The sequence below is a fragment of the Mus caroli genome, unplaced genomic scaffold (genome assembly GCF_978045245.1).
Source record: "Mus caroli unplaced genomic scaffold, Mus_caroli_1 scaffold_15, whole genome shotgun sequence".
Taxonomy (NCBI): domain Eukaryota; kingdom Metazoa; phylum Chordata; class Mammalia; order Rodentia; family Muridae; genus Mus; species Mus caroli.
In genome coordinates this window covers 68,337,233-68,364,411 of record NW_028227270.1, presented here as the reverse complement: position 1 = coordinate 68,364,411, position 27,179 = coordinate 68,337,233, and the positions used below count along the sequence as shown (strand labels likewise).

At 49.6% G+C, this 27,179-nt stretch overlaps 2 long non-coding RNA genes across 3 annotated transcripts; both read right to left on the bottom strand.

The window, feature by feature from the left end:
* Positions 1-1,297: 1,297 nt before the first annotated feature.
* On the bottom strand, positions 1,298-4,907 carry LOC110308140 (uncharacterized). The gene is made up of 3 exons (XR_002379524.2): positions 4,776-4,907; positions 2,827-3,251; positions 1,298-2,379 (listed from the first exon to the last, which is right to left on the bottom strand). It is a non-coding gene; the product is annotated as an uncharacterized LOC110308140 (long non-coding RNA).
* Positions 4,908-5,190: 283 nt separating this feature from the next.
* On the bottom strand, positions 5,191-26,900 carry LOC110308139 (uncharacterized). Of its 2 annotated transcripts, XR_002379523.2 has the most exons (6): positions 26,605-26,900; positions 26,100-26,185; positions 9,918-10,050; positions 6,638-7,163; positions 5,826-6,247; positions 5,191-5,332 (listed from the first exon to the last, which is right to left on the bottom strand). It is a non-coding gene; the product is annotated as an uncharacterized LOC110308139 (long non-coding RNA). The 2 variants fall into 2 exon arrangements; XR_003834672.2 differs by lacking the exon at positions 9,918-10,050.
* Between the last annotated feature and the right edge of the window lie 279 nt (positions 26,901-27,179).

Here is a 27,179-nt window from a genome sequence, read left to right as displayed (position 1 = left end):
CCCTTCTAACCTTTAATATGGCTTAACTGTTGGTTCAATTATTGGAAGAGGCTCAGTGGCTTGAAAGTCCTCAGTACAGCCTACATGGCAATGGCAGCAGGGCTCACACACCCTACAGCACGTTGCCATAAATCTGTGTACAACCTTTGTAAGATTTGATTCTGTGCCACCCCTGAGAGGCTTGGCTAGAAGGTTTTCAGTCTAACCCATGATTGCATAAGCTCTTTTTCTGCGACTGGGATGGGAGCCAGTGATGATGAGTTCTTCCAGATGTAATGCTTTATCTACAGGTAGTCACTGCTGTTCTAGTACTCTATACCAAGCTTCTGCCCCTTCCCATACCTGAGACCAACATCCTGTTGGAACTGTTTCCTCAGGTTGTTTCTGCTCTAGTCCTTCTGCGCTTCTGGTGACTTCTAAGATGCAGGGACAGAAGGGGTGATGGCTGTCTGCTCAACAGCCTCTTGAGCTTTTGAGCTCCCAACTCCATTTGGACTTTATCAAGCTATACAGATGAGCAGCTAAGCAAGGTAGGGTGTGAAAATCCTCCCCAAACCCTGGAGCCCCAAGAACACCTGCAGCTCCTTCGCATTTACAGACTTTGGCTGCTGTAGAGTTCTTATCAGTGACTTTGTCAGCCACCTCCAAGTGTGTCTCTCTGGTGTGTCTATAACTCTCCCAAGTTATACAGCTGTGCCTAGCCTTGCATCGTGTGGTGGATTCATCTCCTGTCTTTGTTCCCCCAGGTGCACCACGTGTCCTTTAGCTGCTGTGCTCAGTCTGTAAAACACTCAAGAGGACAGCATTACATCATCTACATAATGAATGCTTTTGACAGAGGGATGCTGGATAACAGAGCGAGAGGTCTAGGGCCATCATCCCATGACAAACAGTGGATGCTGTAAAGGAGACCTTGGGGATGTACTATGAAGGTCTACTGATGACCATTCCATGTGAATACCGATGAGCATCGAGACTCAGCAGCTAAAGGAATAAAAAAAAAAAAAAGCCTAGCAGAGCATAGAAAGACATAAAGACATCAGCACTTGTATCAGCTGTTTAGTCAACTATTTTGCAGAGAGGCAGTGTGGTCTGAATATGCTTTGCCTAGGGCGTGGCACTATTAGATCCTCTCTAACTCCTCTCAAGTCCTTGTTAAGTGTCATGTGATGGACCTTTCCCCAAGGAGACACAACACAAAAACATTTGTTCACCCCAGAAAGGCAGTCTGTGAGAGACCAAGGTAATGAATACATGATTATACACACGTTTTCTTTGGTGAGGCAATGAAGTTTTATTGGGGTCACTGCCAGGAATATTGACGTGGTGTTACATACAAGGTACAGCAATGACTTTAAGGGGAAAAAAAAGGCATGTTTCCCACCAGAAGACCCACCCAAACTTGGGTGACAGTCCATGAAAGCTGAAAACCTGGGCCTGGGCCTGGTTACAGGCAGTTTAGCAGTCCAATCATCTCTGCATTTCTACTACTTGAAGTCTCCTCCTCTGGCTATTTGGAGAAATAGGCCACATAATGCCTTCCTCCAAGGAGACAAGTATGCCAGTCACCCATCTAAAAATGTACAAATTCAGAGGTTTTCAGTTTGTGACCACAGAAGAGTAATTTTGCCCCCAATGTTTGGCGGTTTCTGTCTGTGAAGCAATCTCTAACCTGTCTAATCCCGAGGTGACCTGCACAGCACACCTATCGGCACAGGTCTACCTGATGACCCGCTCATGTGCACTTCCAAAGGTACAACAAAGATTTATGTGCTCTGCGGGTGAATCTGTAGCCATTCCTCATTAGGCTATGGGGGAAGACAACATGGGAGGACACTGTGAGAAGGGCCACTCTGAGCTGTGTGCATGCAGCAGCAGTTGAGTGTAACCGGGTGGCCCCACAGAGGACCTGAACCCTTTATTTTGTCTTTATTCCCTAGCACAAAGAGTGTTTTAACCCTGGGAAAGTTTTATTCAGCAAATGGTGAGGGTTTGGCTCTTAAAAGGCTTCCAAGGGAAAAAGCTTGAAGCCTGACAGAACAAATGCCAACAAGCACAGGGCCTGGGCGTCCTGTAACAGCAGAAAAAAGCCTGGAGGAGGGGTGGGGGCAGTTAGTGCCACCTGGACACCTCTGTGCTCTGCAAGTGGGGAGGCAGATCCTTGCAGAACTCGGCGAAGCAGTACATGGAAACAGCCATGCACTCTCGTGCATCAGCAGCGTCACTGATGCATCTCTGAAGACGCAGGCTCTATCAGGAGGGAGCCTTGGAGCTGCGAGCTGGGCACCACCTCTGACGTCACCTCTTCTTGGGGGGTGAGATTTGTTCAGGGTAACCGCAGCCATCACACACAAGGAGTTTCCAGAACTGTCTTTATCCCTGCCAGAACAATAGAAAGAAATGAGGAGACAGAGTCTGAAGGTAGAAGGGACAGACACAAACTGAAATTCTGGATACTCTTTCACCATACTCTTTTTGACATATCTTAGCAACATTTTGCTCCTGGCTTCAGTGAGTCATGTGGACAAAGCTCACCAGTGGTTTTGACTCCCTGTGAGTCTTGTGCCCACAGGCAGCTGCATAACACCAAGTACCAACAGTGGTGCTGTTGGCCACGAAGCAAGGTGGGCACTTTTGTGGGAGACTCTCAACATCACTTAAATCGAAGCGTGTGTTCCATTACCTTAAACTGTGCATGGCCATGAAGGTGATGCCCTCCTTTGCCAAGCATGCTTATGAATGGCTACTCATCCAGGACTATAAGCTCCCCGAGTAAAGTTCCCATGCTCTCCTCAGAGGGGGATAGTGGCTTAATTGATTCCTAACCTGCTGAGGGTATTAAATCTTTCTCATCTCTGTATGTATCATCATCTGCGTGGTGTGTCTTTACATTCATAGACTTGAGAGCCCTTGGAGTTCGATTACAGTGTCTTCTAAGCCATCCAGGTAGCCACTAAACATCATGCGACAGCTACAGAACGGGGTTTCTATGTTCGGTTAGAACTTGTGATCTCAAGAGCAGCCTCCCTGAGCTGTGGCTCTTTCAGGGCAACGCAGCCCTTTAAGGCCAAAGAGAGATTGTTCACGTGGATGCTCCCAAGTTCCTCTCCTTCACATCAGCAGTGACCTGGGACGAGATGGAGAAACACTGCCCTTCCCCGAGTGACTCCATCCAGGGCCAGTTCTACATTGACCTTGCAGGGATCCGCTGGGGACACATTCTTAAACCCTTTCAAGGTTTTCTGGAGAAGCTGTATGGAAAAAAAAGAGACATTGGTTAACCTTTCTGCTCTTGGAGAATGCAAAAGAGCCAAAGGGGAGAGGTTTCAACAGCAAGCTGCCAGGCTATGCTGCCCAAGGGGATCCTCTTTCTCCCAGATCTTATCGAGGAGGGGAGAGGCCATAGTAACTGGAATTCGGGATGAAAATGGTCTGGTTCCCCTCCACAACACATCCTGTCCTCGTAGGCCCCTGCCAGACTGGGTCATGTTCCAGAGCCCCCAGGAAACCCATTGTCCAGTCTCCATAGTGGGTGAACTTGGATGGCCCTATGAAACTAGCACTGAGCAGCAATGCAGGCTGCCAGCTCAAGGCAGACCTAACTACAGGTAGCAAGGTTTGGCCAAGCAGCTGTTAAAAAAAAATGCATTCCAAGCAAATGAATAGCTTGACACAAAGTCCTATGTTCCCCAGGAACCAAGACTGTAGCCTCTGTAGAGAACAGTGTGTTCATTTCCACGGGTGTGGTCAGAGACTAAAGAGAGGCAAGTACAGAGCCTGTCTCCTTCCTTTGTGACCTCCGCTGGGTAGAGACACCAAGCAGCGCCTCTCACTCCAGGCTTGGGCGCGACCCCACTGGCCCTGCAGTTTTCCTAGCAGCGGGCTCTGGAAGCAGATGGTCAGAAATGGTCTCCCACCGCTTTCCTCTGCCTCTCACTCTCAATCTCCCTTACACATGTCCAGCTGAGGCAGAGTGAGTGAAGAGAGTTTCAATGCCAGACATATCAGAGCCAGCAGAGCTGAGAACAAAACAAAACAAAACGAGACCATGGTGGAACTCTGGAGTTAAAATGTGAACTCCAAACCCAGCCTGGAATCACAAACGACTGCATGGCTGGGGCTACATGCCTGGCTGACCAAACTTGTTCTTTTCCCGGGACAAGGGATCCAGTGAGGCCCATGATGTCGCCCCAATCCTGAGGTGGGAAGATGATTTGGCCACTCCCTTTGGTATGACTCAGTGCTCCACAATGGTCTGGAGAGTGAAATTCATAGTGAAGACCTGCTGCCTAGCACAGAGGACCACACTTGTAGACCACACACACACAGAGGACTACACTGGAACAAAGAGTGTGGGCAGCCCGATCGATACCCAGCAGCTGCTGGTGACCACATTGGCATCCAGTGGCAAGGCGAGGAAATCTAAGTGTGCAGGGCTTGGGGAGCCACCCCTCGCCGAAGTCTCTGCTCCCAGGGAGCAAGCCAAGGGGCTGCACGGAGAACGTGTGTAAAGTTTATGGCCCCTGGACACTGCCATCCTCTGCACACGGGGAGGGAGGATGGTCCTTGCAGAGAACAGGAGAAACAAATAAAGTCAGCCATCTGCCTTTACCCTTGAGAACTGCATTTGGCCCACACCTAAAGAAGGTGGCTCCATCCTGAACCTTGTGGCCATGGGCTTGGGTACCAACCACTGAACAAGGGATCTTCTTGAAGATTAGAACCAAGCCACTGAACATAGAGCCATTAACATGCAGCCACTGAAATAGACCCACCAGTGTCAATTGAAATCCTCTGAGGATGCTATGGAGGGAGGATGTGCTCAGCTACCTGGTACCCCTTTCTCTTCACTTGGGCAGATGCTGCGAAGATGAGACTTCAGAAACACATCCTCTACCGGGAGCAGACCTAGCATGGAAGTAACATCACTTTCAGTGGCGCTATCAGCACAGATTAAGTGCCCTGCTGACTCGGCTGGCACATCCCTACCTTGGGGTGCCCAGAAGTACACTGGGGACACTCTTACCCAGCAGGGGTTCATGCAGCTGATATCTGCAGCCACATGGTGATCAAGACATCCTTCTAAGGTGGGCACTGAGCACAAAGTAGTCCCGTGGCTACTGGCCTTGTTAAAAGCAATGCTGAGTCCCAGGCCTGAGAACCTGAGAATATCTACTTACCTTGCGTCAGTATAGCAAAAAAAAAAAAACTTCAAAAGGGTAGTCAAAATGAAAGTCAAAACATCCCTCCATGGGGCGGGGGAAAAAATTCCACCAGTTTCTGGAATCCTGGGACAGGGGGCCAGCACCTTTGGTGCCTGCAGGAAGGAGGCCTGTAAAAACAGACACGAGCGTTACCAGATCGAACCAAGGCTGGGTGTAGCAGAGGCACCAGTGGAGTGTGGGGCTTCTGTTCTTGACAGCCTCACCCTGCCTCAGCACCTCTGGACAGGAGCAGGTTTGCAAGGCAGTAAGCATCCTACTGGCACAAGCTGGAACCCACCAAGAAGAAACCCTCTTTTTCTCATAGGTACCTGTAGAGGGTAACCATAACACTTGCAGGGATGCCCACAGGGACCTATGCCTCCTACCCCCAACTCTCCTCATCAGGGAAAATTTGTTCCCGCTTGTCCATGGCCCCAGTCCCCACCCAAAATGTTCATTCCTTTCTTCTCAGGTGCCCGACTGGAGTTTCCTCTGAACAGACTCCCCCTTTTCCTCATGCCCTTTCCCCTCCTGTCTTTCTTTTCTTTCTGCCTTCCCTGTGTCCCATTTGCCCTTCCCCCCTCCTCCCTTTATAGCCAGTTGCCACCCTGCTAGACTTACACAGTCTCTGCACTGGTCAGCGATAATGTTGGTGAGGAGGAGGGGGCAAATTGATGAAGACCCTGAGCCCAGTGAGACACTCAGTTCTCTCACTGTGGGCGTTCCATCCCACATGTCCTGCAGAGGCTGGAGGGATGTAGCGTCATAAGGTGGAAGCCATGTGGACCACATCCTTCTCCAGAGGACGAGACTGGCCTCATGTTGAGCTAAAGGAAGGAGGAGCCGTTAGCTCAGACCCAGCAGCTAGAGGAGGGGTAGGGGAGCTGGTGCCTGCCTCCCAGGGTTGTCTGAATAGCAACAAGTTGTGTGAGCAGACAAGCTCCAGGAGTCCTGGCCAGGCTCCTCCCTGTAGCTCTCAGTCCATACCAGGCTGAGCCCAGCCCTGTGGTTTGATGATCACAGAGCTGGGCTTGTTTTCACCCCTTGAAAAAGGACACAAGAAAAGGATTCTATTAGTGACTTTGACACAGTCAGGTCTTTAGCACTAAGCTAGCCCTGCTGGACCACAGCTCTCTGCCTGATTCTTCACACCTGAGCCTATGTTCCCCTTTCCCCAAGCCCACATCCCTCCTCCCTCTTTCTTTCCCACTCTTGCCTCATTCCTTAGCCCCTGCTCACACCCTCTGCTCTCTGCTCCTGGCTCAACTTCCCCAGAGTTCCCATTAGGGGGATGCAGAGGAAAAGCTCCCTCTGGGGTCACAGACAGCATAGGGTCCATGCCCTCTATACATGGGCCCATCCCGTCGGCAAGTGGTCATGCCTGTGCTGTGCTTCCCATGAGACCACAGTTCCCTCCCCTTGTTGTCTCTCACCTGGGAAATGTGCTGTTTTCCTCTGAGATAGAGAGGCAACAACATAGAGTGTGAAGCAAGTGAACAATCTGCACCCTGCCTTCTTCCAGCTCCTTCGTCTATTTGGTGTGGGAAGCTGTGGGGGCCGCCTGGCTGCGGTCAGTGCTCACTGATGATAGAACCCAGTGACCAGTGATGGCTCTTCAGAGGACCTCCTCCTGTCACTCTCCTCTTTTGTTCTCCTGTCCTGGGGAGGGTTCATGGAGATGATGTCATCAGGTGATGTTTCATTGGATCCCAAGTCAAAGTGAATCTCCTCCACAACGCTGCAGCTGCTCACAGCATCCCCGGCTGCACAGTGTGGGGTTGGATTGGAAGGACGGGCAGCACGGTAGGTCAGGTAAGCTGGGCCTTGAGCAGCCCTCGCTCCTTCCTTTCTCATCCACCTCCTGCAGTTGGTCCTTCCCAGACGAGATGAAAGTGGGAAAGAGGCAGATGGTAGGAGGACCTGTAGGGCTCATGTTTGAATGGCGCTTCACAAACTTCCCTGTTGGATGAAAAATGTGTCCATGGCTTAATCAGTATCTCAGTACAGTATATGTTCCCGTGACCTCATCAGGCTTTCTGTTTCCTACAGACTCCATGACTTCTTGGACTTTGTAGCTCACGGTGCCTATGGCTTCCACAATCTTGGCAATTGGAATTATTGGGGTGATCAATTGGGAAAGCTGGTGGCAAAGCTTCATCACAGAGACTTAGCCATGGGTACCCCATGGGGATATCCTTTCCTCAGGACCTACAACAGACAATAGGATAGAAGGGTTCCCCAGTTCTGACAGGCTTGGTGGTCTCAGGGGCCTGCGATTAACTGGTGCAGATCTGAAAGGCTCAGTGTCTTGAATAGTGTAAACCCAGCAGCCATAGTGTAAATCAGGATGCCGGGACTCCACATGTCCATGGGGAGTCTATGACAGCCTGAGCCCTCCAATAGCTCTGGTGCTAAGCGAGAATGTGTGTGGCAGACTTCTTCTGAGATCTGGCCAGCAGTGACTTTTATGGCCATCCCCAAGTCTCAAAGTTCCATCATTTGAACACTGACTCCATCCCCCACCTATGGGCTCTAGCAACGAGCTCACCTTTCTGGGAGATCTGCTGTGAGCTCCAAGTATCTCAACCATTCTCGTCAGTGTTTGAGGCTAGGATGTCTCTAGCCCCAGGAAGTCACTTTATGAACCTTCCTCCCCAGCAGACAAGCATGTCAGTTGGCCTACCCTCACTCACAAAGGCCCAAATGCAGCTTCTTGGCAAAGAAGGTTCAGTTGGGCTCACAATTTTGGAAGCTTCCGTTCACACTCCCCTCTTTCCATTGTTTGAGGCCTGAAGTGACACATTATGGCCAGAGTATACAGTAGAACAAAACTCACTTCGCAACCAGGCAGCCAAAGGAAGAGGGTGCGGTGGGGGAGAGAGAATCTGGCAGGTGTGAAACATTGGGATTCTACAGCTCTCTCCCAGAGAATCTCTTCAGTGACTCAAAACGCTCTCACTGAACCCAGCTCAAAAGGCTCCCCCATCTCAAGTGACAGACACAACTTTCCATGCTTTGGCTGGCTGGGCTGTTCTACAATCAAGCAAGAACAGTGCCTTCTGGGAGGATGGCTGAGGTGCCCACCCTTACTTTTTCCCTCCTGCCCTGAGCTGTTATAATACACTTGGAAGGCAGCCTGACAGCAGAGGTGACAGGGTTGTAGGAGAGCTGCCAAGGGCACAGCTCTCACTGGCACTATATCTGAGATGCAGGTAGGCTCTTGGCCTGTTCCTCTCATAATTCTTTACCCACGGAATTCCACACAGCAGCTTTTGTAAAAGCCGGAACACATCCCTCCAGGTCTTTTGCCTTTTGTGTGTCAAACTGTTTTGTTTCCATTTCTTCTTCCCTTCAGAGTGCGTGACTTCCCCCAAATATGGAACCGGAGGTCAACTCTGCTTTAGACCAACGAAAAATCAGTTCCATGTGTACGCTGCCCATGATTGAAGGAGCCACTACCAAAGAGTAGAGACTAAAACATCCATGAGCTGTGAAGCCGGTCAGCTGAGGATTCTCCTGGCTCACACGCAGTGCTAATTTCTACTTGATACGGCTTTCCCCTGGGAAGCAGGAGCTGTTGAGTCAGGGGATAGTAGTCTGTGTGTGGCTCCCCATGCCTGGGTGTGGAGAAAAATGCCTGTTTCTTAAACTCTCTATTCCCAGGACACACATTGCTTCAGGCCCCACTGAGTTCGATAGGACAGCTGGCGCCATAGCATTGGGCCACTCCACTGGGCCAGGAAGCATGAATTAAGGAAACAGCACACTTCCATTGGCCTAGGAGCAATCCCAGGGACCCAGCCCAGTTTGATTTCATCCCCTGCATGGACTGGAGATACTTTACAGCACCCTCAGCTCCTCTAAAGACAAGCCTAAGGAAGAGACAGGCAGGGAGTCAAAACACATTGCACAACGGTGTTGAAATATCCACATATACAAGTAGCTGGGTTTAATTACATTCATGATAAAGAGAGCTGATTGGGTGTTAAGAAGTGACCTGGTATGGAATACCAGTTCAAAGCTAACCCAGCAAGTGGGCTGCAGAAGAGCTGTCCCCCCTCCCAACCTCCATCTAGTCTAGCCTGGTTCCTCTGACCCCAGGCTAGCCAAGGGCAGCCTCCTAGCTCCCAGTCTTCCCAGTATTTGGTCTTCCTGGCCTTGCAGCCCCCCTACCGAGATTATCAACTCCCCTGAAGTGAGCCCTCTGCTCCTCAAGGCTTTGACACTTGAGTTCTAAGTCGTCCATCATTCCCCAGTGACAGAGACCACAAGTGGTGCTCACCAGACACCCTCACAGAGCACTCCAAGTGGTTACATCTTGTCTCCAGTGTCCTTGACCTTCTATAGAAAGGACAAGACAGGAAGTGGAGACCCCATCCTCGCAGTTTCAGGGATGGAACCTGCTCCTTCACACTAGGAGGTGACCTGCACCGTGGGGACCTCTGCTTCTTCACACTAGGAGGTGACCTGCACCATGGGGACCTCTGCTTCTTCACACTAGGAGGTGACCTGCACTGTGGGACCACTCCTTGGCTGGGCTTCCCACTGGTGTGTGCATCACCCAAAATCCCTTGACTCCTGTCCCTTGTCTCTAATTGTTTGCTATCTTGAGCAGCTGCCAACCCCCAGAAAGCATGGCTTTTCACCAGGCAGGATCCCACGGGAACCAAATTTATGTCAGTAAGTGTTGGCGACGTTGTTGAGCTGCCCCACCTGGTTTCCAAGCAGCGTAAAGAGCACTACGGGAGACTGAAGGCCGCCGTGCTGTCCAGTAGGATAGTGTGTTCAGGAGAGCAGCCGAGACCACAGTGAGAAGAGGCTCTGGACTCCCTGAGCAGAAGCGCCTCTGTCACGGGGAAGACATATTTAGCCAGGGTTCAGATTCATAGGCAACAGAAAGGTGCCCATAAATGGTGTGCTGATGTAACTTTGGAGTTTGGAGAACTGCATTGCTAAGATCCCTCGCTCAGTCACCCTGTGTGGGCACAAGCACGGGACATTTCTTCCTGATGTGACAAATCCCTGAGGCAAGAAGGCTTATTCTGGCTCGCAGTCTGAAGGGACACAGGGCCTTTGTTGTGGGGAAGTCACTGCAGAAGGCATGGAAGGTATGGGGAATAGGGACAGGAAGCCAGCCGGTCGCAACTGGCTGAGCCTGAACAGGAAGTGGGGCTGGGTTATAAACCTCAAGAGCCCGCCTCTGGTGACTCATTTTCTCTAGCCAGGATCTACTTCCTAAAGGTTCCACAACATTCCCAAATAACCTCCTCTCACGAGGAACAAATGTTCCAAACACGTGAGCCTGAGGGACAGTTCACATCCAATCACAATAGCATCTCTCTCCCCAGCTCTGCTCCTCCATTTTATATACAGCATGTTTCTCTCCACTCAGGGGTTCAAGGCTCCCCTACAACACAGTTGGGCTGTGAGAGCAGAAAACCAAAGAGTAGATTACAAGTTAGAGCAGTCCATGGTAGCGCACTGTTGGTAACATTTGCCAAGGAGAACTGAGGAGCCTCCAGGGAGGGAACACCCTTACCCCAGTGCCTCTTGCTGGAACCAAGTTCTGCAGAGAACGCTCTGTGCAGGGTTCCGCCTGCAGGCAAGTCACATCTTCCTAGATTCTCACGTTTCCACCCAGGAGCCTTTCCCTGAGAATGATTCATCCTTCGTGATCATATGCCAGAAAGATTTTGCTGAAGGAACCCTGTTATAGCTGTCTCGTATGAGGCTATGCCAGTGCCTGACAAATACAGAAGTGGATGCTCACAGTCATCTATAGGATGGAACACAGGGCCCCCAATGGAGAAGCTAGAGAAAGCATCCAAGGAGCTGAAGGGGTCTGCAACCTTATAGGTGGAACAACAATATGAACTAACCAGTACCCCCAGAGCTCATGTCTCTAGCTGCACATGTAGCAGAAGATGGCCTAGTCGGCCATCACTGGGAAGAGAGGCCCCTTGGTATCGCAAACTTTATATGCCCCAGTACAGGGGAAGAAGAGCAAGAATGACATCAGAAAGATTCAGGAGACATGAAGGATTTGGGAGGATTTGCCAGGGCCAAGAAGCGGGAGTGGGTGGGTAGGGGAGCAGGGCAAGGGGAGGGGGATGGTATAGGGAACTTTCTGGATAGCATTTGAAATGTATATAAAGAAAATATCCAATAAAAGAATTTGGTTTGTAACTACAAAAAAAATGATTCATCCTGTACTTCATCCAAAGGGCGCTGGGGGGAGGGACAGACATAAGAGCACGGAAGGGGCTCTGTGGACCCACTGTTACAAAGTGGGGCCCACCCGGACCTTCACCTGCACACTGGGGCAGGCTGCATCCTAGGAACCTATGCTATGCAGCAGAAATAGGATTCTCTTCCTAGTTTTACAGGACCAGCAGAAAAGACAGTTCCCACTCGGGAGCCGGCACTGCAAGCTTGCCTCCTACCTGCTGCTGTTTATCTGCAGCCAGCAAGCAAGCTGCCAGCTCAGATGAGCAGGCTGCATGAGGACCAGGCAATTTCTCTTCCAGGCAATTTCTCTTCTGGCACTAAAGGCAGAAAGGGAGGGGAGGAGCAGCCTAAGTGCTTTTGAGGCTGCACAAGCATGCCGCATGTGGTCAACAGCCCATGCTGTTAGCGACGGGAGAGACGTTTTGTACCAGCCTGTGCTCAGAATGGCTCGGCCCACTCCTGATCTGAGGACAATCTGGTCAGAGCACAAACCCTTGGTCTCTGTCAGTACCACTTCACTGGGAGTGGGCCCATCTTCCTCACAAATGGGGTTACTGCGCTCTTCAGAGCCTGAGAGGAAAAGGAATGTTCTAGCTTGGGCTCCAGCTTCCTCTCCTCTCCCCAAAGCCCTGTAACTCCCCCTCCTCTCTGTGCATGCATGTGTATACATACTTGTGTATGTGCATGTATGTATGTATGTGAGTGTGTGCCTGTGTACATGAGTTAATGATTACATGAATGTGTGCCCTTGCGTGTGCATGCACGGTCATGTGTGCGAGTGCAGGTGTGCAAGTGCCACGAGGCATATGGATGCCAGAGGCCAACCTCCACTGTTAGCCCTCATCTTTCCCCTTGCCTGAGGCAGGGTCTCTTGGTTTTTAGCACCATGGTAGCTGGCCTGAGAGAGAGAGCTTCAGGGATTCTCCTGCCTCTCCTAGCTCATCTGAGATGTGCTGCTCTTATAAATGCCAGCTACCACTACAAGGTTTTACATGGATTCTAAGGATCCAAACTTAGGTCCTTACACTCTAGCTGTGTCCCCAGATCAAAGTCCTAATGGTACCTGTTTGCAAGAACGCATGTGAGTATACACACACACACACACATACACACACAGCCTTGACCTGACCTAGGGCCCTTCCCCCTTGTGACCTTAGCAACTTCCTCTTTCACCACAGCACCCGAGGGCTGCACCCAAGGCACCCTGTGCCTGCCTCTGCTCTCCTATTTCCTCTGTTGCTCCCTTGCCTCTTACCCCACATCTGGATGGGAGGCTGGACGCTTCCCAAAGATGCTCTGGGGCTCTTCCAGGTGGGCAGTCTCCCAAATCCTTCATGTCCCCTGAATCTTTCTGATGTCATTCTTGCTCTTCGATGTCCTCTGTCTGAGAGCAGGGTCTCTCTCCTCCCATCGCCTTGGCTCCCTGCCTAAGTGAGGAGTCATCAGTCGCCTAAGTCCCTGAAAACTATAGTATCAACCTCAGAGTCTGTCTCCTGCATGCAGGGTAAACTTGGTGTGTGTCTTTTTCTAACAATCATTTTCTCTCCATGCAGTGGCTTGCTGCCACAAGAGCACCTTGGGGTTCCTCAGACTGTTCTGTGATCCACCTGTTCATACATACCCTCTATTCCACCTCCATCTTACTACATCCCTCACATCTGCATGTTGATGTAGCCAAAGTAGCTTTGCATAGATGTGGGACCACTTAGCTTGCATTATGGGGAAAAGACTAAGTGTGTGTGCGTGTGTGTGTGTGTGTGTGTGTGTGTGTGTGCGCGCGCGTGCGCGCGTGCGCGCGTGCGCACGGGCACTCACACACATATGCTCAGACGCACATGTGCACATCCTCACACAGCATACATATATGTGTAAACACACATGAATAAGTATATGGGAAAAGACACATAGAAACAGGGAAATAGAGATGGGAAACAGAACTTGGTGAGGTCACTTCCTGTCCTCTAGTCCTGCCTTTCCCAAGATAAGCAAGCAAGCTTTTATCCTTCCTCCAAGATTCTAAATTCAGACTGATATAAAACCCAAAAATGTTCTGAACAGCCTTAGGCATAGAAGAAAGTCCCAGCACTGAACAAACACATCCCCACGGGCACGCTCGGAAGAAAAGCAAGCAGCACGCAGCAGAACTGGATTTGGCCTTGTGATGGCCTTGGATATTCACTCTCAGTCTACCTGCAATGCATGCTGGGAGGAAGAAAAGAGAGGCATGAGGGAACTTGTCATAAAAGCAAGTATGACCTCAAAGGTGCTTATTTAGCCACCCCCACCTTCCATCCCTCCCCTGGATAGCTGTCCCGAGTCATAAGAGGTTCTTGGCTAGGGGTGAAGCAAGGAAGAGAAGAGTCAGGTCCACAATGGTGAAAAGACCATTCTCTATTTGACTTATTCCCTGAGAGTATATCATGTCCCCCCAGAAGAGAGTCCCCACAGAGCATCCTCTTGATGACCCTGGCACCCTACAGACTTGATTCCACTATGCTAGACACAGACTCTTTATCCATCTAGGACGCTGCTCAGCAGGATGCTAAGAATATAGGTTTTCTTTTTCCATGCGCTCAGAATGCTTGGTGCCCAGGGAAAACCCAGCAAGACAGTCATTATCCAAGGTGATAACTGCACAAATAAATCAGTCTTCAGGACAGAGCTTCAACAGTGTTGGGGAGAGGTTCCGTGGGTAACTCTGAGGGGGCTGGGGAGATGCGTGGGGGTAAGGTCTTTACAGTGCACATATGACCATCTGAGCTTGGATCCCCCACACCCACATAAAGAGCCACTTCTGGTTGGTGCATGCCTGGAACCCCAGTACTGGGTAGGGGCTCAGAGAAAAGTGATCCTTGGCGGCTCACTGCTCAGTCCAGTCTACCAGAAATCAGCATGTGAAGTGCAGCAAGAGATCCTGTCTCAATAAATAATGTGAGTGGTTACTGAGGAATGACACTCAACATTTACCTCTGGCCTCCACATATGCGCCTACCTCAACGTGTAGCATGTATAGCTCATAAAGACACAGACTTAGACATGAACAATAAAATTTTATAAACAGGGAGCTTTTAAAAGTGAACCGTGCCCCTGTAGAACTTTCTAGATTTCTCCTCCAGGAGAAACAATTGGAAAGACACCGCCGAGTGGGCCCCTCCCTGAGACCTACAGATGGCTGCATTCTAGGCCACGAAGCGGAGGGCTGCTCCATCCTTCTTGGAACACTTCAGATAACACAGAACTCAGCTAGAGGTCTGAGCCTCAGCTGCAGGAAAACAAGTTCATTGTTTCCTCAAGGACTGGTGCACTTCGCTTTCTGATGGGGTTGTGTCCCCATAACTAGAGAACATCATCGCAGCAGGCACAGAGCAGTAGAGCATCCGTTCCCCCCCTCCCAGGGGGAGGGGGCAGGGCTATTGGAACCAACAAGAAGCTAAAGCCTACTGCCTCTGACCAGCATCTTACATTAAAAAAAAATGGTCATATAGGATATCACTATCCCTGAAAATACAAAAATTTAAAACCCGAGGCATGGTTTCCTCTGATTGCCTATAGTTTCTTTAAACGATCATGAAATCAAATGAAAAAAAGAGATAACTTTCTAAAACCACCGTATGCCAGGAACCACGTGCATTAACTGGTCCCTTGGCAGTAGCGGGCTGTAGAGTATGGAACTAGGCAAGGGCAAAGAGCCAATACTCTGTAGGCAAAAAGACAGCACTAAGAACATGTGCGAGATCAGACAGTACAAACACTGCAGGAGAGGCCACGAGGACAGAGGCTTAGCTAGAAAAGTATTTATTAGCATTGACCAAAAGGCTGAGGCGAAATAAGATACAAGGAGGGCTCCTCGATTCCTGTGTGCGGAACTAGACACACAAGACACTCTCCACTGCAGGAGAGTCTATGGAGAAATGGGAGGCCAAAGGACAGACAGATCATCTCTTGGTTTCTAGAACTGAGAGGGGGCCCTCAAGATAACTACGATATGACTCTAAGCCAGCCAGCCATGAGCTATACAAATTTTAAGCTCTGAAGATTATGTCAATATGATGACATATATACACACAGACACACACACATACGCAAATCAGTGGTGTGTGGAGCTGAAAGAATATAATCCCATAACTAAAACTTCAACCTAAATTGAGGTCAACATTGAAAGGATTCGCTAGCTCACAGAACAAGAAGCATGGCCTTAGAGCCACTAAAGGGTGACTCATCCCACCATGACACAGACAACCCATGCTTCTTGGTAATCACCCCAACATTTGTAGGATTTGACTAAATTTGTAGGATGCTAAAGTCGTGGTGGTCCTACAGTCGTCCGGGAGCCCGGGTAAATAAAGGTCTGATGTCCCTACGGTCTCCCTATGGCCTCAGTGTCTCCTATCGAGAATAAGGAGCGGGGCTCAGAAAAGCAACTCAACAGAGGGAGTTGGATCCTATGCAGGGACGCTCCCATCCGACTGGCACGTACCTACTGGGCCTGGATCCCAAGTCACGTGAGAGGATGGACCAACCTGGAACCTTGACAAGAAATAAGGAAGTGGCTGTAGGAGGAAATTGAGGCGTTCCAGGTGAAAATGCAGAGGTTTTAAAAAAAAAAAAAAAAAAAAAGGAGAAGGAAGGGCCCAGTTTAATGGCGGTTTGACAGGGTGAACCTGTCAGGAGACTGAGGTGCAGCCAAAGAGGAGGAGGAAACCCAGGACGGAGGGCAAATAGGCTTCACCTGCTGTTCTCATTTGTCCAGAACTCCGCAGAGCATGCATGCAGCACGCAGAGGCTGTTAGTCACCCGAACCCCGGGTGTTTTGGTGGCACAGTGCCAGCAGAAGCTAGATTAGAGCGATGACAAAGTGACGGGGAAGAGAAAACTGGAGACAGTTGTAGGCAGCCCCTGCGGGAAACCCCACCCCCGCAGAGTGTAGGGCAGGCTTGATGTTTCTGCTGGGCTTTAATTGATGGAAGAGGCTTACTGTAGAGAGAAAGAGAGGACTAAGCAGGGAGGAAAAGAGATGGTGGATGGGAAGATAAGAAACAAGACCGCAATGTTTTGGAGAGAGTGGCAGGGACGGGCCTTAGGTAGGAGGAAGCAGCTCTTCCTACCAGGCTGGACAGGCAGGCCCTGCAAGGCTGTGATGGTTAATACTGTCGACCTGACAGGAGGGATCCAGAGTCTCCTAGGAGACAAGCCTCTGGGCATGCCTACCAGGGAGCTTCAAGACCGAGAGGGAAAGTTTGCCCCAAATGAGGTTAGCGCCATTCAATGGCTGGGGTTCACAGACTGCATGAAAGGGACCAGAATTCATTATTCATTCATTCATTCACTCACTCACTCATTCATTCATTCTCTCCCTCCCCCGCCCCACTTCATCCTCCCCCTCCTGCCTCCCCCTTCCCCTCTCGCTCTTGTCGCCATGCTCCCTCACTATAATGGACTACGTCCTCAGACTGGCAGCAATAATCCTTTCCTTCCTCAAACTGCTTTTTTTGGGGGGGGGGGATTTGCCACAGTGAGAGAAGAGTAATTCCGACAACAGATGTGTGGAAGGGACTGGTCTTAAGGGATGAGTGATGCCCATGTGGTGGCTCCTGTTTTCAGCACAAAGGCTGTTGTGCACTCTGTCCACATCTCCGTGAGCCCAGGGCAAGAGCAATCAGCTGAAACTTAAAACTCCCAGGTTACTCTCAGGAGTTCTCAACAGCTATCAACCACCCTGCATCCCTACGTCCTGAGCCACCTGAGGAAGAAGAATTCAGACTCGCCATTGGGGAGGAAGCAGAAAGATTATATTTATTACTGACTTGGGTTAGAGAATATGCTGTACCTCTGCAGGGAGGACTCACTGGCATCCATCCGAGTATGACCGGGCCAGAGGCAGCACAGTTCTGACCCCACAAAGCCCAGCAGGAGAGACAATGGGTTAAAGAAACGTTTAGCCCCCCAGGATGGGCAGAACTTCATCAAGAAATGACAGAAGCAGGGAAATCACACCTGGAAGGCTGAGGCTAAAAATGTAGCCAGACCTAACCAATGGGGAGAGGAAAATGCATTGCACTGAATGTTGACATCATCAAAGCTAAGCGTGCTTACCTCAAAAATATAGAAAAAGAAGCAGATGTAAATAGCAACACTTCCTCCAGCAGAGGCAGGAAGTGACACCCCACCCCAATCTATTAAATGATCCCAGATAGACCAATTAAATTAATTCCAAGACCACTCACTCTGTGACCAAGATGGAGCCTGCCCTCTTTATACCATGCCAACCTTTGTCCTTCAGTTCCACACTCCAGGTCCCCACTAAGTCCATAAGGAGAAGACACATTTCTGTGCCTTGTGCAAAACACCGGGGGGCGGGGGTTGGGGGTGGGGGGTGAGGCTCAAAGGACATGGTCTGCAGCTGATGAGTCCCCAGACAAAGACGCTGCATCTCCTGGCAGCTTCCAATTTCTAAAGCTTATGCAGACACCTGAGAGGGTTTGAAGACCCTTTGAAGGACACAAATTCCCTTAAGAGAGAAGTGGATACCACAAGTGACCCCTCACCTGGAATATTGATTTGTATTCCATTATTCAATAGTTCCCTGGATAACAAGTGAAAACACTAATAATAAGAACCGCCCAGCTCAGGTACTTCTACCAGTAAACTCCAAGAAACATCTAAAGAAGACATGATACTGATTTTTCATATTCTCTTCCAGAAAACAAGAGGGCAGATCTGTGGTTAGGTCATGAAGTCGGAACTCTCATGACTGGGATTAGTAGATCTCAGAGCCTTAGGCCTGGCGGTGCAGGATTGTAATCCCAGCTTTAGGGAAGCTGACATAGGAAGATCAGAAGTTCAAAAAAAAAAAGCCCAGGCTATACAACCAGACTATCTAAAAAGTGCGAGAGCCTTCCTACCCTCGTAGCACGAGAGCTACTAAACCCACCGTGGCCTTGGTCTTTGACTTTCAGCTTCCTGGACTATGAGAAACATGGGCTGGGGGACAAGTCACTTAGGAAACACCGATCATGCAAGCATGAGGGCCTGCACGCTCTCCAGAACCCACATCAAAAGTCAGGCAGGGTGGCACCGACTTGTATCCCCATGCTGAGGAAGTAGAATCAGAAGGGAGCTGGTGCTGGCCAGCCATGTTAGCCTACTCAGTAAACTCCAAGTTTAGTGAGTGACCTGATTCAAGAAACAAAGCTGCAAAGAAAAACAAAGGTGAGTGGCTTCCAAGAAAGATGCCTGAGGTTTCCCTTGGCTTCCACATATATGTTTGTACATCTGTGTGCATAGGACATCAGCAATGCATGCTTATACACACACTCATGATAGATAGATAGATAGATAGATAGATAGATAGATAGATAGATAGATAGATAGATAGATAGATGATAGAATAGAAACAATTTTGTTGTCTAAAAGCTAGCATGTGCTAGTTTGTCACAGCAGTATAAGTGAATTAAGACAGTGTCCTGGCACAAGCTGGTATGGGAACAAGTCTGTGAGAGAGCCACAGAGTCTGAGCTCTCTGCCGAGTCACGGCAGACTACCCCACCCTGCCTGGAACCTAGGGTTCCTACAGGCGTATTCCCTAGAGTCTTAGCCCTCCCATCCTCCCCCAAGCAGACCGAGAGTTACTGTTCCTAAGCAGCTCTAATCAGTAGCTGATTAGACTGGAGACATTAAGCTACAGGAAAATGCTTGGTTTCTGGTTACTTCTGAGTGCTCGGTCTCAGAAAGTGCAGCCGAGGAGCACTTCACCATTGAGCTGTTCCCCAGAGGTGTCCCGTAAGTAATGGGTGTGGGAGCTGTGGTGCTAAGGCGAGCCAGACCACAAACATCAATTATTCAGGCAACCAGCTGTGAGAGAGAGACAACACCCTGGATTCTCTGAGGCCCTTGTCTCCCGTGAATATATAACAAGGAGGGTCATTGACCTTATCTGGTGTCACTGACAATTATATGAAGCTAATCGAGGAAGCAGGCAGTGTGTACCCACGGTCTCTGACAGCACAGAGCCTCAAGGATGCCCCTTCTTCCACACTCTCTCTCCTCCACGCCCACATGTATGCCTCCTATGGCTCTGAGCTACTTGGACCTACAATCACACAGAGATGCTCAGAACTTTCCCCCCTGGAGATCTCAGCCATCACAAGGCAATCTCAACAAGGGCTGGTATACTGAAAGTCTCTCTGTAGGCTACCTGGTGGCCACTCTTCCCAATGATGAGAGAGGTAGGTGGCACATGTTTGATCCTTTGTGCATGTTCAGGAAGGACACAATGAATGATATTTGTAACTTAGGGAGGTAAGGATGAGAGGGATTAATGTAAAGATGGTGGGTATCAAAGCAGAGCCAAAGCAGGGGGCATGGAAGACACACACGTGTGTCTGATGCTAAGAACTGTCACAAAAGTCTCTGCCAGAGCCAATAACCTGTCCTAAAAGTCACCACAGCCTACACAGAAACCATGTCTACGAGGATATCTGTCTACCAGCTGTCTATCCAAACCTGAGTCTGCCACGTGTGTTACTGAGTCTTAGGGTGAAGACTATTGTTTCAGAAGCATTCCCTCATGCTGCCTTTGAACACTTGCTCTTGTCTCAAACTCCCTAACTGGACAGTCAGTGGCTTCCCATGAACTCCTTGTGGGTCTTTCTCACAATTCCTTTCAATAGGTGGCCCTTTTCTATGAGCATATGGTTTGAGGAATATCCTAGTTCCCTTTCTGTTGCTATAATAAAACATCCCATCTCAAAACAACTTAAGGAAGGAAAGGTTCATTGGAGTTGTACTTCCTCCTTACAATGTATCACTGAGGGCATCTAAGGCAGGCACTCCAGCAGCCAGCAACATCACTTCTCCAGTCAAGAGCAGAAAGTAATGAACGGGCGTCTGTACTGGCTGGTTTTGTGTTGTCAACTTGACACAAGCTGGAGTTATCACAGAGAAAGGAGCCTCCCTTGAGGACATGCCTCCACGAGATCCAACTGTAAGGCATTTCTCAACTAGTGATCAAGGGTGGGAGGGCCCATTGTGGGTGGTGCCATCCCTGGGCTGGTGGTCTTGGGTTCTATGAGAAAGCAAGCTGAGCAAGTCAGGAGAAGCAAACCAGTAAGAAACATCCCTCCATGGCCTCTGCATCAGCTCCTGCTTCCTGGTCTACTTGAGTTCCAGTCCTGACTTCCTTTGGTGATGAACAGCAACGTGGAAGTGTAAGCTGAGTAAACCCTTTCCTCCCCAACATGTCTCTTGGACATGATGTTGTGTAGGAATACAAATCCTGACTAAAACTGCATCCTTGCTTTACAGCTAGTTACCTCCATTCACATACAATTCAGGGCCCCTGCCTAGGGAATGGTGCTGCCTATACTGGGCTAGGTCCTCCTACATCAGCTAATAATCAAAGCATTGCCCCCACAGATGTGTCTGCAGGCTGACTGGATCTAGATGATTCCTCAATTAAGACTCTTGTCCCGGGCGGATCTGAGTTAAGAACACAAGAGCATACTTGCCCTCCTCCTTTCAGAGAAATTCATCTTTGCAGAATGTCTCTTTACTATTTAGGTGTAGAGCACCAAGCAGGGTTAGTGTGATGAGAAAGGAAGGCTTCTGAGATCTGCCATTTGAGAGAACCTTCCAGAAAGCTGGTGGAGGACTATTCTTCCTCGAGGCTACTGTAGAGGCTCCAGGGTACCATGAATACACGCCTAAAGAGGAAGGGGGCAAAGAAAGGTTCTAAACATGACTGGGCAGAGTAGATGGCAATGGGGGAACAAGCCAGCACCCTGGGGAGGTAGAAATGCTGCTGTATCCTGCCTGCTACCTCTGGGGGTAGGAATGGGCAGCCTGAGATCCTCAGGGGAGGTGGTGGGGAAGAGACATGCCTCACGATGGACACCTTGAGCTCTCTGGAGGAGCCAGTGAGGGCTGTCTCCCTGAGGCAAAGTCCTGGCTTCCACAAGCTTTGACAGCTGAGAATTCGGTCTCATGCAAATGCAGCTATGGGTGTGGGGTATCCCCGTCTCAGTAAAATGCAAGTGTTCTCAGTGGATCCAGACTCACTCATGGCCTCAGCCATGTGGGCAGGGAAGGTCACCAGAGTGGCTGAAAACTCACAACTCCACAGTCCCCCAGCTGCCCCAGGCTGGCCACTTGTTTTCCACTAAAACCTGGTGCCTGAACTGTCATTAAATGGAGTCAGGAATGTTTCTGCTAGAGGTTGTCTGAGCGCTCCACTCTCAACCTCACTGGGTTTGCTGAGAGAAAAGGAGGAAGAATGTGTCCAGAGCCTGTGGCTTCTGGGCCCTGAGTCAACAAAGTCTGCCCTTGCAAGCATCCTGGAGATTGGAGAGGGGGGGGGGGAGGCTCAACAGCTAGCCACCCCTTCTGGAGTATCCAGCCCATGGCCTCTCTCAGCTCTGATATGTACAGAGGTACAAGAGATAGGCCAGCTTTCTCTCTCAAGACTGTTCTTCAGGCTGTGAACATAAAAGTAGTAAGCGTGGTATCCTAGGATAACTACTGTAGGCTAGATAAGAGACAGACAGACAGATGATTGATAGATAGATAGATAGATAGATAGATAGATAGATAGATAGATCGATAGATAGATCGATAGATACTAGAGTGTGGAGATAGCTTAGCCAGTACAGCGCTTGCTGAACAAGCACAAGGACCTGAGTCAGACTATAAGTAACCACTTAAACTCTGAGCGTGGCATCTCACATCTGAAATTCCAAGGTGAGGGCAAATGGAGACGAGAGAGTTCCTGGGATCACAAACCAGATGATCTAGACATTCCATGAACTTCAACTTTGGTAAGAGACCTTCTCTAAGAAGATGGATGGATGGATGAATGAATGAATGAATGAATGATGATGATGATGATGATGATGAAAGGTAATACAGATAGCTGAGGAAGTTACTGGGCATCGATCTCTGGCCTCTATAGGCATTCACACACACACACACACGCACGCGCACTCGCGCTGCATGAAATAAAAAATAACTACGGGATGGGGTGAAGATGTGGCTCAGTTGGTAGAGTACCTGCTCAGCATGCATGAGGCCCTGGGTTAGAGCCCCAGTACCACATAAACCAGGCATGGCGGTGCATATCGGTAATCTCAGCACTTGGGAAGCAAAGGCAGGAGGATCAGAGGCTTAAGGTTGTACTGGGATACATAGCAAGTTCAAGGTTAGCCCAGCCTGTATTATAAGAAGATTTTTCAGGAGGGAGGGAAAAGAAGGAAGGAAGGGAGGAAGGAAGGAAGGAAGGAAGGAAGGAAGGAAGGAAGGAAGGAAGGAAGGAAGGAAGGAAGGAAGAAAGGAAGGAAGGAAGGGGAAGCGAAGGGAGGGAAGGAGGGAGGGAGGAAGGGAGGGAGGGAGGGAGGGAGGGAGGGAGGGAGGGAGGGAGGGAGGGAGGGAGGGAGGGAGGGGAAAGAAAACTGCTTGTTGAATTACCTTTCTGCTTGAGGTGTCACACCCCACAGATCCTGGACTAGGTTTCTGTAGTCAATTGCTTTTTTCTGGTATACATTAGACATGCAAGAAACAGTACTGAGTGAGTGAGTGAGTGAGTGAGTGAGTGAGTGAGTGAGTGAGCAATCACCAACCCATAAAATCAGTCAGGTGCAGCCCCATGTCTGGCTCCCTGGAGCCTGCCTGTCCAGGCTTCACCCCATGGGCTCACTGCCTGAAGAAAGGCACACCTAATAACAGCAGCAGCAGCAGTAGTCACCTCAGCCTCTCTTGTTACCTGAGGGAAGGAAGGATGCTGGTCTCTTCCAGGCAGAGGAAGCACCTGGCTGCAGGGACAGGTGACATGAAATACTGCTGAGACTTCCAAAGAGCAGGCACTGCCGCTGGCCACCCCTACTCTTTCCTGTACCACACTGAAGCAATCAGAAGTGGGGAAGCACACCCACCATGGTCCTGTGCCACCAGTGGGGGCATCCTCAGAAGTCCCCAGAGAAAGAAGGGGAACAGACAGATGGCATGGTATATAGTTGTAACCACTCCTATGCCTCTGAGCTAACCTCCTGCGGTCCCTTAGGTTCTCTGTTCCAGAAAGCAGGGCTTGTGGTCTCAGGTGGCTGGACTCAGGAATATGTCCCATCTAGCCATGACATAAAAGCAGTTACTGTGTCACCCAGCCAATTGACATCATCATGAGCGGTGCAGGGATTGCCAGCACACACTTAAATTCAGAGCATGCTAGCTTTGCAGCACTGGACAGAGGAAAGGCTAAGGTGGAGGTGGCCCAGCCTTTCCTTCGCTACCTCACTCTGCGTCATCTTTGTGGCACTGGACACCTGGTGGTGATAAATCAACGCTTCTTTTAGGCCCCAACCTGGGAGCCTTTGCTTATGATTAAAGCAGGAGCAAGATGGTTGACCTCACACATATAACAAATGAGCTGACAGCCCCAAAGGCCAGAGGGGAGAGCAAATCCTGCCCCTCGATCTCAGGACAGTCTTTAAGCAAGAGCAAGGCCACAGTCCCGCCCGCCCCTGCAAGCAAGACACACGGAGGCAGACCTGTCCCCATGAGTCAGTGAGGTGCTGGATGTTCTGGATGGTTGAGCCCCTGGACGGTCGGTCCTGTGTAGCCCAGGCTGATCTTGAACTTCCTGTAATAGCTAAGAATGACCTTGAACTCTTGACTTTCTTGCCTTTACTTTCCAAGTGCTGGGATTTTACTAGCACGAGCATTCTCCAGCAAACATACCTATCACCCCAGCCCAGATCCGTATTTTGAGGATCACTGCTGGTCCCTCTGGTGTGCTGGCCACTTCTTCTACCTTGACCTCTCCAGACACGCCTGCATTATCCAGACGGTCTTCCAGCTTGGAATCTCTATGAGAAGAGAAAGTTTCCTCGCCCAGAAGTACCATAAAGGAGTAACTGGGATCATAGGCTTCGCCACATAGCAGTCAGTGTCCTAGCTGCATGGGGCTTGCCCAGTTCTCTCTAACCCTGACTCTCCAACATACCAGTGCAACCAAACAGCAGAGCCATCCATTCCCTGGTCGTGTTTCCCCTCCCCAAACCACCTTTGTTTCATGTCACTGGTCAGTATCAGTCCTACTTCCCAAAGAGTGCTCAGTGGGCAAGTTGGCTATCCTGCAACCCAACACTCCCACAGAAAGCCTCCATTGTCTCTGCCCTTGGTCAGAATACGTCATGATAGAGCACACCATCACAGGGATATAGAGAACCAGTCCAGGAAGACTGGTAGAGACAAGAGGATTGAACAGAAGTGGGCTGAGCAAAGAAGTTGTGACATTCTCCTAGAAGTGGCCAGGCTGCCAACTATCCCAAGACCTCGAGTTACAAGGGCTGCTCTCGAGTAAGTGTCTGTGTGGGGAGTGGCAGAAAGAAGCTGGAGTCTCTCACCCATATGCCCCTGCAAGGGACAGCAGAGCTGTTCCAGCAGCTGGAACAAGGAGGATGAGGTGTTAATGTGGGAAGCATTGTATCACAAAAGCTCTTTCAAAGGGACAAGTGATGGATGGAGTGGCCTGGCTCCAGGAGCCAGAGAATTCTTTGCAGCATTAACAGCAATGCACAGAAAACCTCCAAGGCAGGCTCGCCACACGAAAGTCAACACACTCCCCTGCCAGGAAGCCCAGTGCTGTATGTATGCATTCCCCGGCTCGCGCTTCTGCTATGAAATTACGCTTCTAATTTTAGCCTAAGTACAACCACACAGTGAAATCAAAGATCTTTAAGTAGCTTATGTTAAAACACATGGGCCCGATGCCCAACCCTTCCCTACATCATAGAGGAAGTCATTGTCTGCTTTGAAACCTTTCTTTCTGGTACTTATTTCTGTACGTCTACATAATCTACTACTCTAACACTTCCTGACTAGGGGCATTTTAGTGTAGTTTCTGCTATGGTAGGCAAGTTCTTCCTCTCACATCTCCCGAGCTCCCTGTCTCCTCTTCCCACAGAGTCCAAATTGGTACCATGAGGCTCAGACTGCTCATGCTGAGTCCCAGGCCCTGCTACCAGCATGCCCCCTTTCTCACACAACTTCCACGTTCATCTGTTTTTCCAGGAGTTTAGCATTGCCTTATGTTTTTATCTGTTCAAGTTTTCCATGCACTCCCTACAAACATTTCAACAAGTTAAGATGGCGGCTTCCTGCCTCAAAGATGTTTCCAAGTATTCAAATATCTTTATTTTTTTCTATTGGACTTCTGTGATCCTTCCCTGTCTCACTTGAGACTCTGTTTTAAGAATTTCATTTTGTTTAGTTTCCTTTCTTATTTACAGTACATTACACATTCATTTAAAAGGAAAAGTTCAGGGCAAAAGAGAAGAAATAGGAACATAGTCTGGTTGATAGACAAATGATAAATAGATGGTAGGTAAATTAGTATTGATAGATGACTTATAGAGTGTAGATAGATAATAGATTATAGAAGAGAGAGAATCAATAGCTAAGTAGATGGTAGATGATTGATAAATAGATGGTAGTTAGTTGGTAAATAATAGGTATGGCTTTCGTGCTTAAAAATGTACATTCCCCTTCCCTCTTGACAAATATCTGGCACCTCTCCTTCACCCTCATACTGTTCTTTCCCTGTGTGTACACTGCCATCTGACTTCTAAAACCATGTTCTCTAGGTGTCTGGCCCCTATTCAGTTCTCTTCTACAACATACCTGCTTTGCTTTCTGATTCTGTCCTTCTGAGGCTTAGCCTTCCAAAAGATGCTCCATAGCCTCTAGTGGTCCTCAACTCTTCATCCCTGGTTCAAAGAGAGGCATTAAATAGTTTGGAACCTGAGAGGGTAGAAGTCAGGGCAGGGTTTTCTAGGCTATAGAGAGAGACCCATCTTATGGCTGCCCTTGGTAGCTCCGTCCCTGGGGACCATTATCTCTCCAGTATAGTCCCAGGTGAAGGCAGGGTGGAAGTCAGCCCCTTTTGCTTGGTCTTCACAGGCTGTCATCCCTAAGGCTTTCTCTGTTCTCTGTGAGATCCACTGTCCCCAACCTAAGGGGAATACAATGTCCCACCAGCAGGTGAATGTCCCACCTACATAGAGGTTGGATTGTGCCCTCCACCCCAAATTTCAAATGTTAAAGTTGTAACCAACATGTCAGAAGGGGTCATGACTATAGTCAGAGACGGGGTCATTGCCAATGTAGTCAGTGAAGAAAGGGTTACCTGGCTGAGCCCAAATTCAATGTCCTTACAGAAGTGGAAGCTTGAACATGTGCACACCCAAGAGAGGAGGACACTGTAGAGAGATCAAAGACACACTACCGCAAGCACAGTAGGTGATGTCCCCTAGTCCTTCGGGAGTTCCTCTTGATCTTGGACTTCTGGCTTCTGCAAGTGGCTGATCCTGAATCCCTACAGTTCTGGTCACCCAGTATAGTACTTTGTGCCAGGCCATCTCAGGTTGACATGTTGCAGGAGCAAGAACTGCAGACCACAGGTATAAGCCCCTGGTGATGGATGGCCACCTCCTAAGGAGACAGCAGGACCTCCATTAGTGTGTGCATAGGCACCTCACACAATGTGTTAAGATGTTCTCCCTGTAGTGTCTGAAGACCTTCCCACTGTCCTGTCACGTTAGTGGGACTCTTTTGGATTCTAGAGGTTTTATCCATAGTCACTTGGTCCTGGGGCTTGGGGTGTCCAGTGGCACAGGGCATCATGGGGGTGTTCTTACCTCATGGTGTCTCATAAGCCAAAATAAAAAGGGAGAGGCCAGAGTCCCACTATGCCCTCAAAAG